This window comes from Canis lupus, chromosome 6 (genome assembly GCF_011100685.1).
Source record: "Canis lupus familiaris isolate Mischka breed German Shepherd chromosome 6, alternate assembly UU_Cfam_GSD_1.0, whole genome shotgun sequence".
NCBI classification, from domain to species: domain Eukaryota; kingdom Metazoa; phylum Chordata; class Mammalia; order Carnivora; family Canidae; genus Canis; species Canis lupus.
In genome coordinates this window covers 15,530,331-15,544,606 of record NC_049227.1, presented here as the reverse complement: position 1 = coordinate 15,544,606, position 14,276 = coordinate 15,530,331, and positions in this window count along the sequence as shown.

The window sequence follows — 14,276 nt, the reverse complement described above, 5'->3', positions numbered from 1 at the left end:
TTCTCCTGATTTAATGATTCCTTAGTCCGCGCCAAGTCTCATGAAGCATGCACCCTCCAAAATGATTTCTGGCGGCCTAAAATAGAAGGCATGTACACAGAACATCAAAATAGAAATAAAAATCAAAAGGAAACCTGTTTTTGAGCTTTCTTGCAGTGGACTTCACAGAGAGAAAGATTATGACTTTCACGGTTTTGATACTCCAGAAGAAAGAAGGGTTTCACTTTCTGAGGAGAGTGTATTTGTTGGGTCTAAATTTAAACCCACCTCCACCCACATCCACCCAAAAGCGAATTGCCAGTGCCTTGCTTTGAGATGGGAAACCTTCCAAAGGTTCATTCACTGCGATTCACCTACCCATGCATTCTCTCCACCTAGACAAATAGATACAAATTGGACACACACACCCCTAAAAATACCTCCACTCTGAAATAAAGTTCTCATTTTTGCAAAGGATGTGGAAGTGACGCGGCTGACATGTAGGTGACACTGTTAAGCAAATCTCTAAGTGCTTGTCCGTTGGCTGTCTTTGGTCTAGATCTTGGGCAGAGACTGCGTATGAAGGGAGGTGGGAAGTCCAGGGAGGAGCTTCCTGCCACCCAAGTGGTCGTATGGGGAGAGTGCCATGCTCATTGCCTACTGTTGACTGTTCTCCAGCGCAAGGTGATCATAAATCTCTTGAATTTGCCCTACATTCAGGGAATTGGGGGTTGCGAATACCCTTGTACGTTAATTTGGAGAACCAACAAAGAATCCAACGTTGATTTGGCAGGGCCATAATTTTTTCAACGAATCGCACCACTGTGGTTTTCCCAGCTCGGTAACCAGGAGGACGGGTTTGCCACTCCATGCAAGGGCACCATCAATTTTCCCGAATTGATGGTGATCCTTTGATAGGCACGTCTGTCCTCGTCATCCTCTCACCAGACTGCCTGTTGCCTGCGTGTCTGGCACCGCCGGGCCCTCCCCAAGCTTGCCGACAGCTTCGGCCACCAGAACACCCCCCAGAATTAACAACCTTCACAGGCTTTCCGAAATCTTGCACCTTTCATGAGATTTACAACTCACTTTGCGATTGATTTGCGCCGTACACCCACAGCCTCATGGCACGGGGCCAGGACTTCCACGGTCCTGCGTGTGTGTGAGAGAGAGTGGGGGAGAAGGAGGGGCATTTAAGGGGAGCCCGATTTCCTAAACGGTTGATGCCTTAGGGAAACCTTTGGTGTCCAGATGACTCTACTGCCTTCTGCAAGCTCATGCTGCCAGCACCCAGGTACCGGAAACGTCAGCGCTAGGGACCTAGAAGTGGAAGCAGTAGGACGTCAGGCTCCAGAATCTACCTCCATGGCCCTTACTAATTGTGCTGTTGGGAAGCTTTCCCTGTTGGCCTCAGCTTCTCTTAAAAATAGAGTACGCTTGTGCCGGCCTCCCAGGAGTGAGCAGGAGTCCATGCACCCCGACTCCCCGGAGTTTTATGAAGTTAGCTATATGACTTTATGTATTTCCATAACTTACTCCTACATTTACATATTATTGATTACCTTTATCATTAACCACCATCCTCAGGTGAGTAAAATCCTGCTGTCCTATGCCAGATGAGGAACGGCCTGAACACCAGTCCATCTTGGGGACTCAGAGGCCCCTGACCTCCATGGCCAGCCTGCAAGCTCCAGGCCGCTCGGGAGGCTCTTCGAGCTGCTGCCCTAGGGTCTGCCTGGGTGAGGATCTCAGAGACACAGCATTCCCTCCAGGTTTCGGTGAGATGTTGTAATAGGTGGAGCTGTGTTATTTGTAGAAACACTTGTCCCTCTCACATGTCCCGGCCAGTCTCCTAAGAGGACCCAGGTACGCAGAGAGCTGGAGATCGCATTTGTGATGAGGGCCTGAGATACGGCATCAGATAAGCAATTTTGTCCTATTTAAACAGTGAGATACTTAGGACTGGATGACAGGAGGTGTGTCCGCCTCCTTAGGGTTCTTCTAGGCATTGGTGACACACACCGTGTGAAACCGTCCTTTGCCTCGAAGGAGAAGAGATGGGCTCACTGGACAGCTGAGAAGTCCTGAACACTCTGGTGAGTCTTCTCCATCTCTCGCCTCTGAGATCGCTGTCCTGCCTTCCCGTAAAATCACCAGCTGCTGGGTCCATCACTTTGCTTCCCAGGATCCCCTGGGGAAAGTCCAGGATGATCTCCCTAGACCAGCCTGGTCGCCTGCCTGTCCTCAAACCAATCACTACTTGAAAACTAGTTCATGTAAAGCCAGCTGCCCCTGCACTTGCAAGTTAGCAAGCACTGGTTAGTGATATACATGTGTCAAAGACGAAATCATAATGGAAATGAGGAAATACCCAGCATGTCCCGCCTGCCTTTCCACAGATTTGCCCATTTGGACATTGCCAGCAACAGGGACTCCTACACCACGTGGCCTTCCATGACTGGCTCCTTCTGCTCCACATCGTTTTGACGAGATTCATGCACAAACACTGGGGCTTTATTCCTTCCCGACGGACCAGTTTTTTTTTTTTTTTTTAAATTCATGAGAGACACACACAGAAGGGCAGAGACACAGGCAGAGGGAGAAGCAGGCTCCATGCAGGAAGCCCGATGCAGGACTCGATCCCGGGTCTCCAGGATCATGCCCTGAGCCAAAGACAGACATTTAACCACTGAGCCACCCAGGCGTTCCACCAACAGACAAGTTCTTGATTACTCAGTAACTGGGAAGATTAAATGAGGTCACACTGCCAAAGGGCCTGGTTCAGGGCCTGCCACATACAGGTAGGTGTATGACAAGGCTGCCTTCCCGTCACAGGTCACTGGGATCCCCTGACGGTACCACACAGAAGGGACCTCGTGTGATCAGTGACTCCAAGCTCTCTGCACTGCTGGTGTGTGGGGGAGCTGATGTCGAGGGGTAGCAATGTTAACCCATCTACCTGGCCCCTAATGTCATCATTACCACCCCCATCCCCCATCCCCCATCCCCTCCTGAGACGGGTCTGGAGGTATCCAAGCAGGCCTCAATGATGCCAAGGCCTTGAGGTCATAATTCCACAATCCTGTCCCTGGAGAAAGGCTATGGTGGTATGGAAGCTGCCGGTGCCCCGTAATGACATTTGTAGGCACGAGAAGCAGAAGCGTCAGGGGCAGTGAGGCCAGGCACAACAGGCAGGGCCATTTTTGCAGCCGTCTGCAGATCTTTCTCTGTGCGGCAGCCCTGCAGCTGAAGCTGGGGATGCTCTGCCCCGGGGGCCTTCCTTGCCCTTTTGTGCCCCAGTTGACGTTGGGAGGAACTCAGTCTGGTGGCCTGATGGCATGCTGGTACTGCTACCTGTGCTACCCACGCACGATGGTCACAGACACCCTTGAACAAATAGCAGCATGAAATTAGAAGTGATTCTAATTAGGGTTCTCCATAAGACAGAAATTACCTTTCGCAGCACCCGGTTATCTAGAAAAACAATGAACAATTAATTTTTTCCAAACCAGGATTATCCAAGCGGAGGGAGAAGGGGGGCAGGATGTAAGACACATAAGCCGCTGAGGTTTTTGGAGAAAAAAAGATTAAAGGCAACCAATTGAAAATCGCATATATTTTATTACAAAAACAAAACCCCAGGTCTATGTGAAATTCAAATTTTTCCCAAGGGAAATTAATGAATACCATTAAAACTGAGTCCAGTTTATAAGGATCCAGGGAGTAGTTCATCTGGAAAGGGAATAAATCCTCTTCCTGGGGAACATTTAAAGATCGTTTCTGGAAGGCCTGCAGCACAGGGTGAGAAGTAAATTCATCACTTTCCCACAGAGGCTGGTGGTATTCCCCATTGGGTGTAGCCTCAGCTCAGCTGAGGCGGGCCAGGGCTGCACGGCTTAACTGGGTCCCGAGCTTCGGAGTTTTAGGTCAGTGGGAGTGTTTTCACTTAACGCCACACAGTAAACACAAAGAATAGCCCTTGACTTTGGATTCAGTTCCTCCCCCGCACAGAACCAGGAGTCTAATACGCCGCTTTGATTTCTGCCGGACTCGGTCAGGCTCGGAGGTTATAACGTCTCCTTCCCAGAGCGAGGATTTCTGTGCTCGTTAGAATTACGGACAGCTGCCTTGCACCCACATATTTGTTTAGTTCCTTAATAAATGGAACCTAATCCCTGTACAATTTCTGGAAGCCTTTCTTTCAATATTTTAAGAAGTGATTTCCCCCGGTGAGGAAGTGGTCCCGCTGCGAGGGCCGAACCCGTGGCAACGCTGCCAGTCTGCATGGAGGCTCGTCCCTGCTCCTGCTTTGTTTCTCTCGAGGAGGGGAAAGCCAGTGACTCAAAATGTGCTGGTTGAACTGGACCGAATTCTAGTTGGCTTACAAAGTGGTAGGTCAAGGGGCTGGGGTGGCCATGGAGCGGGGAGGATGGGGCTGAGGGAACCCGACACTCCCTGGGCAGGCTCACTTGTGAACTTGGACAACTCCTTCTCCTCCCTGGGCCTCGTTCTGCAAACCTCCATCTGTAAAATGGGCACATTGGCCAGGTGGCCTTCCAGGTGCAGCCCGGGGGAGGGGTGTGGGGAGGGGGGCAGCCCCAGAGGAAGAGGCAGCCCAGACAAGTGGCTGGTGGGATGGATGAGGAGTTGATGCTGTTCCCGCAGGGCGGGGTGGAGACGGCTGGGAAGGCAGGAGGTGGCCTCACTGTTCCGAGGCCTATTCTGTGTCTGTTCTGGACCGTACCAAGTGGAAGCTGTCAGAGGGCAGACGGGTCATGGCTCGAGGACTTTCTGACCAGTAACACCAGGGCCTCGCAGGGGAGGTGGTGCGTACGCTCCCTTTGGGGGAGTGCAGAACGGGTGGTCATCTGGGGTAGGGACTTGTGTAGGGGGATATCTGTGCTTGGGGGCTGGACTCAGAGAGTTTTGGAGGATATTTGAATCCAAATGCCTATGGTTCTGTGCGTCTGGGCAGAACTGATAATGTAGTGAGATATTACGTCCTGCCACACGGTTCAAGACAAAACAAGACACGGAACACAACGGAGCAAGAACCGGCCACACTCAGTGCTGGCGAGGACGCGGCGCAGCTGGGAGCGCAGAGCGGCACAGGCACTCGGGAGGCTGGTGAGCGGTTCCTTACGAAGGTGAGCACCCCCTGCCACCTGCCGCAGCAGGATGTCACTGGGTGTTCAGCTGGCGGAGGGGAGAATTTTCAGCTGGCGGGGGGAGGATTCGGGTTCACACAGAATCTGCCCATGGACGTTGATAGTGGCTTCCTACAGAGCAGCCCCCACTGGATAGACCCCAAATGATCGCAACTGCTGAGTGCTACGTCCATGGGATGGGGTGCTGCTCTGTACTTTAAGGGGGGTAAAGTACGTACTCGTTCATGCAACAGCATGGGGGGACCCCGGACACAGTGCGCTGAGTGAAAGAGGCCAAGTGCAAAGTGTTCGTGATGCTTGACTCCATGCCTCTGGAGCACCGGGAAAGGCAGCTTATAGGGACAGGCCGCAGATCAGTGGTGCAGAGTGGGGTCAGGCTTTGATGGTAGATGGGTGGCATGAGACATTTCTGGGAGGATGGACCTTCTGTATCTTGTTTTTTTTTTTTAAGATTTTATTATCCATTTGATAGAGAGCATGAGCAGGGGCAGAAGCAGAGGGAGAAGCAGACTCCTCGCTAAGCAGGGAGCCCCATGCAGGACTCGATCCCGGGGCCCTGAGATCATGACCTGAGCTGAAGGCAGATGCTTCACCAATGGAGTCCCCCAGGCACCCTTGGACCTTCTGTGTCTTGATTGTGGTGGTCCTGACGTGACTGTGTGCACGTGTCTGCACTCATGACACGTACCTAGTGAGTGGACTTGAGGGCCTGCACATAAAAAGAAGAGTGAACGCAGAATTGGAGTAAACAGACAGTGCCACTGACAGAACTGATGGGAAACCCCACCTCTGACCCAGAGCGGATTCCATCTGGAGAACTTGGAGGCCTCGTGCACCCCGCTTCCACCCGCAGCCGGCCCTGCTCAGAGCTGAGAGGTGCTGCAGTCACCTGTCCATCTGTCCATCTGTCCATCCATCCTTCCAGGAGAGAAAGGTCTTTTGGTCACCCAGGGAGCTGGTGCGAGGGCTCTCAGATGCAGAGATAAGACAGGATGAACCGGTGGCCATGGGTCCAGGCACAGTGAGGTCAGCCTGGGAATGTCCCCACGGTCCCCGAGGAGGAGGAAGACTCTCTAGGAATGCAGCCGTGAGGGAGGACGTGGTGGGGGGATTCGGGGGGTGCACAGAGTCTGCGGCACTGTGCCACGGATGTTAGTTGGGGTGGCAGCAGGTGCAGCTCCAGTGGCACTTCTGGTTTCTGTGCTCACACAGGTCTGCATTGTATTTTTACAGCCAGTGTATTTTATTCTTATAACCAGGGAAGAACGCAGGGAAGGCAGCACACCTATGGCCATTGTGGATGGGGGGCTTTGCACTTTGAGGACGCAGCCACAGCCCCCCGGGTGAATGAAGGCTGGGGTCTTGGCAGGGAACCGGGTGGCAGGAGAGCTGGGCAGGGAGAGCCTGTGTTACCAGCAAACACCTCTGGGGGGCAGCAGAGGCCATAGAATGCTCTAGCCTGCAGCGCCCTGTGGATGGAGGGACCAGGTGTCCAGGTGTCCAGCGGTCCTCACTCCCCACATTCCCCATGGGGAAAAGGGGCCCCTGCTTCCCTTAGGCGCTTCCTACCCTCCTGACCCTGGAGCCTGCCTCCTCCCGGGAGCCCAAGAGCCCATTCCCTCTCTTACTGTCTGTCTCTCTGTGTCTGTTCTGATCTCAAGCTCCGGCTTTGCTTTCTCTCTCCATCTCCATCTCTGCCTTATCTGGGGTCTCTCCCTCATACCCCCAAGGTACAGTCACCTAACCACAAAGATCTTGAAGGTGTCATGTCTCGGGAATCTGCTGAGCCAGCCCATCCTGAGGGCCAGGCCCCTGTGCCACCATGCAGTAAGGGGAGTGAGAAGGTGCAGGCCCTGTGCAAGTCTTTTTGGGGGGCTGGCAGGCACATGCAGAGGTAGGGATGTACGGCAGCCCAAAGTGTGGGTACTCGAAGTTAGGAGTAGGACTTGTGAGCTGCACTAGACGGTCAAGGCCGTGATGAAAACACAAAGTGGGTGTGCACTGGCCTCTGCGTCCCCCATCCTTGGTATTCCTGGGCCTTGGGTTTGGCTTTGACCTTCCTGGTGGCCACAGAGAACAGGGAGCAGGACCAGGTACGCAGGTGTGTGGGTGCTGGCTCAGAGGACCCAGTGCTGTAGGGGTCGGACTCATTCCCCCAGAAGTTCCCTGCTCCGTGCACCCTTGTCACTGCCAGCCCTGCCTCTCCGGAGCCCTGCTCTCAGCATCAGCCCAGGAGGTCCCCTCCCCATGGCCACTCCGGTGCCTTCCTTCCCCTGAGGAGAAGCCCCAGGGACTCATGCCTCCCGCTGCCTGCATGCTTTCTGACCTGACTTTCTGGGCTCACAGGCCACATATTTTTTTTTCTTTCTTTCTTTCTTTCTTTCTTTCTTTCTTTCTTTCTTTCTTTCTTTCTTTCTTTCTTTCTTTCTTTCTTTCTTTCTCTCTCTCTCTCTCTCTCTTTCTTTCTTTCTCTTTCTTTCTTTCTTTCTTTCAATAATTTTAATTAGATAATTTTTAATAATTTGGTAAAAGAAATGCAAAACCTACCACTTTAACCATTTCTCAGTGTCTAGTTGAGGGGCACCGAGGGCATTCCTGCTGCTGCACCCCCGTCTCCCCATCCAGCTCCAGAACGTTCCATCCCCATGACACACTGACCCCCACTCGCTCCTGCAGCCCCACCCCACCATCTATTCTGTGTCTGAGTCTGACACCACCAGGACCTCATGTGCATGGGGTCCCCGCATGTGTCCTACGTCTGGCTTGTGTCACTCAGCCTCACATCCTCAGGGTGTGTCCCCATGGTGGCAGGTGTCCTTCCTTCCTTTCTGAGGCTGAACAGTGACCTACTGTGCGGACGGACCCCACTGTGTCTATCCATTCCTCCAGCTCTGAGGGCAGAGTGGTGGTGTCAGGCGTTCACAGGCAGGCTCTTTGCTTGCGTGGGCCACTTGCCTTCCCAGCTCCTTTCTCTCCTGGAGGCCCGGGGTACCTGGGCAGACCTCCAGTCAGTGGAAGGAGCAAGGGCTGGCAGCCCGGTCCGCTCTGAGAGCAGAGACTCCCCCCGCCCCAGATGTTTTTTGTTCTACAAACTGCTTTGATCTGGGTGGGCCTGGGGCTGCTGGGAGATGAGGGCGGGTGGTGGGCAATGTCTGCGCTTATTCTTATGATTGATGAAGTCCTGGGCCCCACATCACTGTGGCGCACATTGGGGCGGCTTCTCCATCCCCAGGGGGGAGACCCCCGCCCCTGTGCATGGCGCTGGCGGTAGGGGCTGAGCTCAGGTGACAGAAACACCATGCCAGGGCTTGGTCCTGGGGTCGGCCTGGGGGGTGCCAAATGCAGGTGGATGTCATGGTGGTGCCACCGGGAGTGGGGGGGGGCCGTTTCGCTGGGGGGTGGGGCGACGGTGCTGTCGGGGGTGAGGGCCGAAAGGACAGCCCTGCATCTGCCGCCAGCACCTGCACATCTCCTGGGAAATCAGGCTTGGCTCTGTCACCGTCACCGGGAAACAGTCAGGCAACAGCCTCCTGCACACGAGGGGGTGTCCCCCGCTTCCTCTCCCTGCGTGCGTCTGGTTTCCCTCTGCAGCCCCCCAGGGGCCGCGGCCCCCCAAAGGCTGCACTCTGGGAGCAGAGTGCCCTGAAACCAGAGAAAAGAACACCGGGGATTTGGCTTAAACTCGTTAAACCCAATGAACCCTCCCGCCGAATGATCCCAGTCTGCGCCAGGCCTTTTAATCTTGTTCGGGCCTCGGGATAATTTGTTTAGCTGTGCTGATCAGTTGAAGGTTAATTCAATTGGACTTGGGTTATTTATTTGTGCCCGGATTTGCTAAGTGTCATTGGAGGTACATGAGGTCTTCATTATGGCGGCAAGATGGCTTCATTAGGGGTCGGCCGCTCCTGCCGGGCCCCCTCTGGCCTTCTCAGAGCACCCAGGCTCCTTCCTGCCCGGGGAGGCGGGGGTGGCAGCCTTGGGGGCTGGGGGCACTGGGAGGCGGCCTGGCCTGGGGGGAGGGGCATCGCTCCGAGCAGGGTCCGGAGACCTGGCTCTAGTCTCAGCTCCGATGGTGGCCCTCCTGTGCTCAAATAACCAGTCCTCCGTGAGTCTGGGGGACGTGGAGGACCTGCTTTCCTGGACTCATCTGTTGGGATGAACCTAGAGGCCCCCCCCTCCCTGAGCAATCGTCTTTCCTCTCGCTGCCCCTCCTGGGGTGGGCATCGCGGGCTGCGCAGCTCAGCGAGTGTGCAGTACCCATCGAGAGCTGGTGCACAGGGACGCCGGGGTCACAGGAAGGGCAGGCCGGGTCGCTACCCAGAGCTGGGCTCTCTTTCTGGGCAGCTGTGAGCGATGGATGGGGCTGTGGTGCCCGCCCAGGACGCATAGGGCCTGGGCAGTTTGTTTCCTGGTTGGGATCAGATGCCCCAACTGGTTCCTCTTCCCAATTCTGTGACCCTCTGGCAGGTCCCAGGGTGTTGACTGTCCAGGCATGGGGGCTTACACCTGGGGTGGTGGGAGGATAGGAGAGTTCTGGGTGCAGCTGGAGGGCCCAGGCCCCTGGTAGTAGCAACAGAGGTCACAGGAGATGAGCATGAGCTGGGGGAGGAGGTGGCAGGTGCCCCCACAGAGCGCACCCCCTGGAGGTTGCGGGTTGGGCTGAGTGCTGACAGTCAGGACATGCTCTATCTCGGATGTAGGTGCCCAGAGCAGGGCAAGGTGGGGGAAGGTCTAGGGCAAAGATGCCCACCCACGTTCCTCTACTCCAGGGACCCCCAGAACTGGAGGGCTGGCCCTTCCATATCCCCCGGAAGAAAAACCGGATCCTTGGTAGAGGCATTCCTCGGAGCCTGATTCCCAAGGAAACACCCTGTGTGCCAAGAGCTCAAGAGGTCTTGGAGATTTAGAGCAATCCCTTAGCTGGACAGTGGAGGAACTAGGGAGGAGAAGTGCCGTGTGCACCTGGGGCAGAGCGGGGATCAGTGGTGAGACCCACACAGGGAGATCCTGCTAGGAACCCAGGAGCCAAGCCCTCCATGATGACATCAATGTACTAACAGCTCATAATGACCCTGTAGGGACGTGAATGACTGGTGCTCAGGGGAGGACATGGAGGCTCAGAGAGGTTGGGTGACTGGTCTACGCTCTAGGGTGGACTGTGGACCTGCTTGCTTCTACCTACAGCTCTGTGCCTGCCTGAGCAGGGCAGGTGTTGGGGCCATTCTGGAGAAGACTTAGGGGGTTCCCAGACACAGACCCCCAAGAGCAAGGTATGTGTACAATCTTGTGGGTCAAACACATTCACAGTGTGTGTAACCATCAGCGCTATCTGTACCTGGAAGGTTTCCCTCCTCTCCAGCAGCTCCCCCCACCGTGTCCTCACGGTGTACCCTGTCTCTATGAGCTGATGCCCAGGACCCCACAGCAGTGGCATCCTACAGCTTGTCCTTTCATGTCTGCCTTATTCATGCAGCACGGTGCCCTGGGGCTCTTCCACACTAGTGGGTGTCGGGGTCCTTTCCTTCATGAGGCTGGTGAGATTCTGCCAAGACGCATGGGCCCTTGTGTTCACATGTCCGTGGACACTGGGGTCGCCTCCACCTCTTGGCTGCTGTGTCCGAGAGTCCCTGATGCTCTCACTCAGCAGATTCAGAAGGGGGAGCGTAGGCTCCCTGTCACTGGGAGGGCATGAGGAGTTGACAGCTGCCTGCAGTCCATGACGTCACACTGTGCAGAGAGGGAGGATGCCTGGAAATTTTGACCACACAGCCCTCGAGAGGCAGAGATGGCCAGGGGATGGGGCCAAAGGGAGGTGGGGGCCCCAGGGTCTGGGGAGGCAGGAGAGACCAGGCCGGGTCTGGGAGGGTAGATGGGAGGCAAGGCACCTATCAGGGGTGCCCTGGAAGGGAAAGCAGGCCTAGGGACCTCTGGAACGTGCTGGGGCCCGCCTTCCTGGCCGAGCTGGGGTGTGGCTTCCAGGGAAACCCCAAGTAGGCAAATTTCAGGCTCTCAGTTCAGGGGAGGCAAGGAGGGGCCCTGCGGAGAGTTGCCTTCTTGGTTCCGAGGCAGCTCAAGACTGTGCTCATGAAAGTCAGGAGGCCTCAGGAGGGTGATTACAGACAAGCGCCCGTGGAGGCAGGGCTTGGGGTTTGGGCGGCCTGGGCGAGAGCTATCTGGGAGATGGCGTCCGGGGCTGGGGTTCTGCAGGTGGTTACGCGGTTGGCGGGGTGGTTCCCCACTGGTGCAGCTGGGCCCACACGCTGCACAGCAGCATCCAGTGGCTGCCCCTTGGGCCAGTCTGGGTGCTGGGCCCTCTCTCCTCCATGGGGCCTCTGCCTGCGGAGGCTGGACTGACTCCCTTGTAGGGCTGTCATGGGACAGCCTTCCAGGGGACACAGGACAGAAGCCACGGGGCTTCTTGAGGTCAAACTAGGGACACAGGGAGCTATGGGCTGGCTGTGACCTTGGGGCTTGGGGGAGAGACCCTAACTCTTGATGGGGAATGGCCACTGTGTCCACCTTTGAAGACGGTTTGCCACCTGGAGTCCAGACCTGCCAGTGTGCAGTGGCGCTGGGCATGGGGCACACAGCCACCATGGGGAGGCAGATGGGCAGGAGTGCCCACTCAGTGGAGGGGGGCGGGCAGAAATCCAGACACACCACCTGGAGCCACCACGCAGGGTTCCTCACGGGCCACAGGAGCATTCCATGGGCAGCTAGAGTATACCAACTGCTCAAGGAATCAGGAGTGGAGGACCCAGCCCGGTTAGACCCTGGGCAGGCACAGCTCTGGGCTTGGGACCCTTCTGGCTGTCGCCCCAGGGCCAGCGGCTGGCAGTGGGCATCCTTCCCACATCTGTGAAGCCATGGGGCCCCTCCTGGTGGGTCGCCCCCATGCACGTCTCCTACCCCCTCTGCCTTCCCAGCCCGGGTCTTCCCGGCACGTCAGCCAAACACGCTTCCCCTGGCGGCCTCATCCACAAGGGCGAGGTGCACCTGGGGTTCTAACTGGCTGACGGCTCAACCTCCCTGCGTCTGGCTCGCCCACCTCTGCGGTTCTGGGCCAGGGGCAGTGCAGGAACCCCTCCCTGTCTTGTGTGCGGTGGAGGGTCGCGGTTCCCCTGGGGACCCTGCAGGGCTCTTTGCTGGTGGGTGAGGCTGTGTCCTCAGCCCTTGGGCCCTCTGTCCACTTTCCAGGCACAGCAGACGCAGCCTTCCCTCTAGGAAGGAGCTGCAGTACGCCATGGATCATGGTGTTGGGACGGCGTCCCGGGGGCACCTGCTTGCTGCACAGAGGTCGGCACCAGGGTGGTGGAAGTGCTGTGCTGGGCCAGCCACTGTGAGGCTGAGCAAGGAGCCCTCAGGAGACTGGAGTGAAGCCAGAGCCCAGCCCAGACTGGGTGTCATGGGACCTGGGGAAGCTGTCCCCCGAGTGGGGCTGGCGGGAAGACTCCCAGGAGAGAAGGCCTGACTGCCTGCAGACCCCAAGCCCAGAAGCATCTGCGCTCACAGCTCCCCAGCTCCCTGCCTTTCTGAGTTGCTCCCAAGGCCCCGCCAGTGACAGGGTCAGAGCCCAGGCCTGGGATGCCACCCCTCCCTCTTGCAGGCCTGCCTCCTTCCATCCATCCCTCCTCTGTCAGGACCCGGAGGGGCTGAGCCAGGCACTGGAGACACTGTGGTGAGAAATCACAGAGGTCCTGCGTGGCAGAGCCACTGTGGGGTGGGAGAGGGAAAATGCAAGGAAGCCAAGCATCCACAGTAGCTGCTGAGCCTCATGGGGAGTAATGGGGCTGCTTCGGACATGGAGGGATGCACTCAGGGCGTGTGGGGAGGTGGAGGGTCCTTCTGGAGCTAGATCAGTGTGGGGGGGATGACTGCACAGGATGGAGACCAGGCCCCCTTCCCTGAGCTGCTGGTTACTAAGCGCGTGGGTACTCGGTTGTCCTGGCCCAGCAGGTGGACGGTGGCGGGGAGCCAGTCGGGGAGGAGGGTGTGAAGGTAAAGACAAGGCCCCTCCCCAGAAGATGATGTCAGCCCCCCAATGTCACCTCCTTTCTCAGCAGGAAGTGTCTCTCTGGTTTCCCACCGGGCCTTGGAGCAGGGTTGGGCTCTCCTGAGTGTTTCCAACCCATTATGCAGATTGTTCTTTTGCTTGTGAAAGTCACGCAGTGGGGACTGCAGGGCTTTCATCTACGGAAGGCCTTGCAACCATCCATCACAAAAAGTTAATTAAAGCATTTTAATCTCCAAATGCCTCCAGGCTGCAATATTCCCTTCCCGTGTCAGCCAAGAGAAAAACAGCCCCGTTTGCGGGAAAGCTCCTGGAGCTGTGCGTGCGGGTGCGCCAAGCCTGGGACCGTAGCTCTGTGCTTTACGCGTGGGACCATTCAGGAGGAGCTGCAGGCTCGGCTCCGTCCCCAGGGCTCAGATGGCAGAGAGCGGGGTGTCTGGCTGTAAGGCCCGGGGGCCAATTGCGTGTCTCCGCTTCCCGGGACTCAGAACCCAGTCGCGTCTCTGCTCCTCTCCAAGGACGGCGCTGAGGAAGGTGGTAACGCATGAGGCAGAGCAGGTGGCTCCCACACGTGGCGCGGCTCTTCCTGCAAAGCCTGAAAGCTGCTCCCCGCCCGCGAGGGCCTTCCGCTTGGTTCGCATGATCCACACTGTTTATGGGGCACACGCTCTGCCTGGCACGTGTGGGCTCAGGACTACGTGGGGACAGACGGGGCACAGGCTTCACGGACTCCATCTTCTAGGGGGGCAGGTGGAAAGCCGGCCCATTAGAGATGGGGGTCCCACCACAAGGGGCCCACACGGAGGCTGGCGATGGTGTCGGGGGTGGTGGGAGGAGGAGGTGGCACGTCAGCTGAGACCTGAAGGTCGAGCAGAAGTCAGACGGGTGCAGGCTGGAAGAGCCTTCCGGGCAGAGGGAACAGCGTGTGCAAAGGCTCTGAGGCAGCCGTGAAGTAGTTCTCAGGGGCTGCTGGAAGAATGAGCACAAACCAGGCAGCTTAACACAGCAGGAGTTTGCACCCTCCCGGTTCTGGAGGCCAGAGGGCTGACCAAGGTGTGGGCAGGGGTGGATCCCCAAGGAGGCTTAGCTGGAAAGTCTGCTCCAGGGCTGTCTCCCAG